Source organism: Oncorhynchus masou, chromosome 13, assembly GCF_036934945.1.
Source record: "Oncorhynchus masou masou isolate Uvic2021 chromosome 13, UVic_Omas_1.1, whole genome shotgun sequence".
NCBI lineage: Eukaryota > Metazoa > Chordata > Actinopteri > Salmoniformes > Salmonidae > Oncorhynchus > Oncorhynchus masou.
Window position 1 is genome coordinate 48804986 of NC_088224.1, and position 7095 is coordinate 48812080.

Consider the following 7095-nt stretch of genomic DNA (forward strand, 5'->3'; position numbering starts at 1 on the left):
ATGGCTTTAGAAGCTTCTAATAAGCTAATTGACATAATTTGAGTCAATTGAAGGTGTACCTGAGGATGTATTTCAAGGAATACCTTCAAACTCAGTGCCTCTTGGCTTGACATCATGGGGAAATCAAAAGAAATCAGCCAATATCTCAGAAAAACATTTGTAGACCTCCACAAGTCTGGGTCATCCTTGGGAGCAATTGAAGGTACCACATTCTTCTGTACAAAAAAATAGTACGCAAGTGTAAACACCATGGAACCACGCAGGCGTCATACCGCTCAGGAAGGAGACGCGTTCTGTCTCCTAAAGATGAACGTACTTTGGTGCGAAATGTCCAAATCAGTCCCAAAACAACAGCAAAGGACCTTGTGAAGATGCTGGAGGAAACAGGATACAAAAGTATCTTTATCCACATTAAAACGAGTCCTATATCGACATAACCTGAAAGACCGCTCAGCAAGGAAGAAGCCACTGCTCCAAAACCCCCATAAAAAAGCCAGACTATCGTTTGCAACTGCACATGGGGACAAAGATTGTACTTTTTGGAGAAATGTACTCTGGTCTGATGAAACAAAAATAGAACTGTTTGGCCATAATGACCATCGTTATGTTTGGAGGAAAAAGGGTGAGGCTTGCAAGCTGAAGAACACCATCCCAAACGTGAAGCACGGGAGTGGCAGCATCATGATGTGGGGTTGCTTTGCTGCAGGAGGGACTGGTAAACTTCACAAAATAGATGGCATCATGAGGTAGGAACATTATCTGGATAATGTTGAAGCAACATCTAAAGACATCAGTCAGGAAATTAAAACTTGGTCGCAAATGGGTCTTCCAAACGGACAATGACCCCAAGCATACTTCCAAAGTTGTGGCAAAATGGCTTAAGGACTACAAAGTCAAGGTATTGGAGTGGCCATCAGAAAGCCCTGACCTCAAACCTATAGAAAATTTGCAGGCAGAACTGAAAAAGCGTGTGCGAGCAAGGAGGCCTACAAACCTGACTCAGTTACACCAGCTTCTGTCAGGAGGAATGGGCCAAAATTCACCCAACTTGTTGTGGCAAGAGTGTGGATGGCTACCTGAAAGGTTTGACCCAAGTTAAACAATTTAAAAGGCAATGCTAGCAAATAATAATTGAGTGTAAGTAAACTTATGATCCACTGGGAATGTGATGAAATAAATAAAAGCTGAATTAAATCATTCTCTCTACTATTATTCTGACATTTCATTCTTAAAATAAAATGGTGATCCTAACTGACGTAAGACAGGGACATTTTTACGAGGATTAAATTGTGAAAAAATGAGTTTAAATGAAGTTGGCTAGGGTGTATGTAAACTTCTTAACCAACTTGCCAAAACTATAGTTTGTCAACAAGAAATTTGTGTAGTGGTTGAAAAATGAGTTTTAATGATTCCAACCTAAGTGTATGTAAACGTCCGACTTCAACTGTATATGTTTTTTATCTAGTCCAGGAGAGGGTCATGTTATTTGAAATTTATTACATTTCTATATTTCTAAGTGTTTTAGAATTAGTTGCTTATTAGGATATATAAACTCAGCAAAAAAGAAACGTCCCTTTTTCAGGACCCTGTCTTTCAAAGATAATTCGTAAAAATCCAATTCACTTCACAGATCTTAATTGTAAAGGGTTTAAACACTGTGACCCATGCTTGTTCAATGAACCATAAACAATTAATGAACATGCACCAGTGGAACGATCGGTAAGACACTAACAGCTTACAGATGGTAGGCAATTAAGGTCACAGTTGTGAAAACTTAGAACACTAAAAGAGGCCTTTCTACTGACTCTGAAAAGCACCTAAAGAAAGATGCCCATTGTCCCGGCTCATCTGCGTGAACGTGTCTTAGGCATGATGACTGCAGATGTGGCAAGGGCAATAAATTGCAATGTCCGTACTGTGAGACGCCTAAGACTAGAAGTCGACCGATTAATTAGGGCCGATTTCAAGTTTTCATAACAAAAATCGTTAATCGGCATTTTTGGATGCCAATTACATTGCACTCCAGGAGGAGACTGCGTGGCAGGCTGACCACCTGTTACGCGAGTGCAGCAAGGAGCCAAGGTAAGTTGCTAGCTAGCATTAAACTTATCTTATAAAAACAATCCATCTTAACATAATCACTGGTTGACGACATATGGTTGATGATATTACTAGTTTAACTAGCTTATCCTGCTTTGCAAATAATCATTGCGGTGCCTGTTAATTTATCATCGGATCACAGCCTACTTTGCCAAACGGGTGATGATTTAACTTAGAGCAAGGTGAGACGTTAGCGTCTCACTTAGCCAACAGGAAATGCAAATGTGCAATGCCAAATGCTAATAGCACTCGATAAAACTCAAACTTTCATTAAAACACACATGCAGGGTACTCAATTAAAGCTACACTCGTTGTGAATCTAGCCAACAAGTGAGATTTTTTAAATGCTTTTCGGCGAAAGCATGAGAAGCTATTATCTGATAGCATGCAACCCCACGAAATACCTGAAGGGGACGTAAAACAAAAGAATTAGCATAGCCGGCGCTACACAAAACGCAGAAATAAAATAAAACATTCATTACCTTTGACGAGCTTCTTTGTTGGCACTCCTATATGTCCCATAAACATCACAACTGGGTATTTTCTTTGATTAAATCGGTTCATGCATACCCAAAATGTCCATTTATGAAGCCCGTCTGATCCAGGAAAAAACGCCGTTTCAAAACGCAACGTCATTTTTTTTAAATTAAAAAAGTTGCACTTTGACAAAACACTTCAAACTACTTTTGTAATCCAACTTCAGGTATTAGTAAATGTTAATAATCGATCGAATTGATCACGGGGCGATCTGTATTCAATAGCAGCAGGTCTTGAAATGATGGTCGATATTCTCTCTACCAAAACTTCCTTTGTTGTGCCCTGATGACAGGAAGTGCCTATTCTTCATTTCACCAAGGAATAACTTCAACCCAAAAAAAGTAACCCGATCTTTAAGAGTTAACAAGCACGTTCGCAAAAAAAGCACTGCCGTTGCACTAATGTACCTAACCATAAACATCAATATCTTTCTTAAAATCAATACACAAGTATATTTTTAAACCTGCATATTTAGTTAAAAGTAATTAATGTTAGCAGGCAATATTAACTAAGAAAATGGTGTCACTTCTCTTGCGTTCTGTAAAAGTAGAGTCAGGGTATATGCAGCAGTTTGGGCTGCCTGGCTCGTTGCGAACTGTGTGAAGACCATTTCTTCCTAACAAAGACTAATTATTTAGCCAGAATTTTACATAAGTAAATCATAACATTGAAGGTTGTGCAATGTAACAGCAATAATTAGACTTATGGATGCAACCCATTCGATAAAATACGGAACGGTTCCGTATTTCCCTGAAAGAATAAATGTTTTCTTTACGGATTTGAACATATTAATTACCTAAGGCTCATATTTCTGTGTGTTTATTATATTATAATTAAGTCCATCATTTGATATTTGATAGAGCAGTCTGACTGAGCGGTGGTAGGCAGCAGCAGGCTCGTAAGCGTTCATTCAAACAGCACTTTCCTGCGTTTGCCAGCAGCTCTTCACAATGCTTGAAGCACAGAGCTGTTTATGACTTCAAGCCAATCAATTCCCGAGATTAGGCTGGCAATACTATAGTGCCTATAAGAACATCCAATAGTAAAAAGGTATATGAAATACAAATGGTATAGAGAAACAGTCCTATAATAACTACAACCTAAAACTTCTTAACTGGGAATATTGAAGACTCATGATAAAAAAGGAGCCACCAGCTTTTATATGTTCTCATGTTCTGAGCAAGGTTCTTAAATGTTAGCCTTTTTACATGGCACATATTGCACTTTTACTTTCTTCTCCAACACTGTGTTTTTGCATTATTTAAACCAAATTGAACATGTTTCATTATTTATTTGAGACTAAATTGTTTTTATTTGTGAATCATATTAAGTCATTCAGTATTGTTGTAATTGTCATAATTACAAATGTTTAAAAAAATATATTTAATTTTTTATTTATATTTTAAATGTCAGAAAAATCCAATTTTTTGGGGGGGGGGGTCCTCCAATAAATCGGTATCGGCGTTGAAAAATCATAGTCGGTCGACCTAAACCTAAGACAGACAGGACGGACAGCTGATCGTCCTCGCAGTGGCAGACCACGTGTAACAACACCTGCACAGGATCGGTACAACCCGAAAATCACACCTGCGGGACAGGCACAGGATGGCAACAACAACTGCCCGAGTTACACCAGGAACGCTCAGACTGTCCGAAATAGGCTGAGAGAGGTTGGACTTAGGGCTTGAAGGCCTGTAGTAAGGCAGGTCCTCACCAGACGTCACTGGCAACAACGTCGCCTATAGGCACAAACCCACCGTCGCTAGACCAGACAGGACTGGCAAAAGGTGTTCTTCACTGACGAGTCGCGGTTTTGTCTGACCAGGGGTGATGGTCGGATTCACGTTTATCGTCGATGGAATTAGCGTTATACCGAGGCCTGTACACTGGAGTGGGATCGGAGGTGGAGTGTCCGTCATGGTCTGGGGTGGTCTGCCTGCAATGAAAACAATCTCAATCTCAACGCAGTACTTTACAGGGAAGACATCCTCCTCCCTCATGTGGTACCCTTCCTGCAGGCTCATCCTGACACGACCCTCCAGCATGACAATGCCACCAGCCATACTGCTCGTTCTGTGTGTGATTTCCTGCAAGACATGAATGTCAGTGTTCTGCCATGGCCAGCTAAGAGCCCGGATCTCAATCCCATTGGACCTGTTGGATTGGAGGTTGAGGGCTCGGGCCGTTTCCTCCAGAAATGTCCGGGAACTTGCAGGTGCCTTGATGGAAGAGTGGGGTAACATCTCACATCAAGAACTGGCAAATCTGGTGCAGTCCATGAGGAGGAGATGCACTGCAGTACTTAATGCAGCTGGTGGCCACACCACATACTGACTGTTACTTTTAATTTTGACCCTGCCTTTGTTCAGAGACACATTATTCAATTTATGTTAATCATATGTCTGTGGAACTTGTTCAGTTTAAATCTCAGTTGTTGAATCGTGTTATGTTCATACAAATATTTACACATGTTAAGTTTGCTGAAAATAAACGCAGTTGACAGTGAGAGGATGTTTCTTTTTTTGCAGAGAGCGATATATATATATATAATAGGACGCGAAATATCAAATGCAAATGCTATTTAGTGTGGTCTGAGAAGCACAGAGCAACGCTATATTTCTAAGATGGCTGCTGGGTAGGTGGGAATAAAACTCGGCTGCATTACAGACTGCAATGGAGCAGGCCAGGCCTCTTGCTGATCAAAAACGTTTTTGTGTGCTGCTAAACTAATGGCTGTGCTGTATAGGGCAGTTCAGTTCAGAAGGAGAGTCAAAGGTTTCTTCTGAAAATACATTTTGATTAAGGCTAGTCCCCACAAAAAAATACAAAAATCTTGGGCGCAGACGAGCCTATGTTCTGTTCAGTTTGAGAAGGAGAACCAGAGGTCAACTTTGACAGCATGATACTATTTCGTTTTTAAATAACATGATCCGCCATATCGTGCTTCTTAACACCAGCCCGTTTAACCCGGAAGCCAGCTGCACGAATGTGTTATTGGAGGAAACATTGTTCAACTGATGACCGGGATCAGCCTGCAGGCACCCGGTCTACCACAAGGTGTTGCTAGTCAAAAGTCAAGCCCCCATGGGCCAAACCCTCCCCTAACCCAGACGACGCTGGGCCATTTGTGCGCCACCCTATGGGACTCCCGGTCATGGCCGGTTGTGACACAGCCTGGGATTGAACCTGGGTCTGTAGTGACACCTCAAGCACTGTGATGCAGTGCCTTAGACCACAGAGCCACTTGGTAGGACTTTTTTTTAATTTAACCATTATTTTAACAGGGAAAACATTTTAGACCTACAGTTGAAGTCGGAAGTTTACATACATCTTAGCCAAATACATTTAAACTCAGTTTCACAATTCCTGACATTTAATTCAAATAAAAATTCACTGTTTTAGGTCAGTTAGGATCACCACTTTATTTTAAGAATGTAAAATGTCAGAATAATAGCAGAGAGAATTATTTCTTTCAGCTTTTATTTCTTTCATCACATTCCCAGTGGGTCAGAAGTTTAAATACACTGAATTAGTATTTGGCAGAGGTGTGGACTCGAGTCACAAATATGATGACTTGCAACTCAACTTTGACTTTAACACCAATGACTCGTGACTTAACTTGGACTTTAGCCCTTTGACTCTAACTGACTTGATACCCTCCCCAAGCCCAAATATTAAAAGTTATGTTATTTAAAAAAGTGTGCAGTGCCTCAACTCTTCATTTAACGGATTACAGTTTGAATCGAACAGCAGCCAATCAAATTGTGCTAGTTGAGGAAAAGTTGCACTTGGCAGTGCAGAGGAATGTCGGCGGGCGAATTCAAATGGAGCCCTTGGAAAGGTGATAACCCAAATTATTATTTTTGGATATAAAGACTACGCTGTATCAACAAAAAACAGATTGCAACTTGCAAAACATGCAGGGAGAAAATGACAGACGGAGGCGCAACAACTTCCAACTTTGTTAGACATTTGAAGCTGCACAAAGAACAGTAAGTCATGGCTAATATAGCCGACAGCTATATCATTCATAACTTTGCTAGTGTATCATGTTAGCTAACGTAACGTTAATCAACGAGAATACACACAGTCAGTACGGGAACGTGATCATTGCACCCAAGATTGAGCTACAAATGGCTAGGCAGTTGGTAGCCTAAATCCTGCCGGATGTTACTGTTGTTCGTAAAACCATTGACATATGTTAGCCTACTGTAACCACGCACACAGCGTGGTTGGGTGATTATGTACAAGCCTACATCACCATATTGCGCCCCATAGCGATCCTCGATAGCTATTGGGAGGTTTTTAATTTTCTTATGGCTACCCATGTATTTCCATGGAAATATGAAGTTTATTTGAAAAGTAATACATATATTTCCTAAAATAATCCATGATTTGCGTAAATGTAATATACCAACTATTACTCTTGTTAAAAATATAGTAGTTTAGGACTTGAGA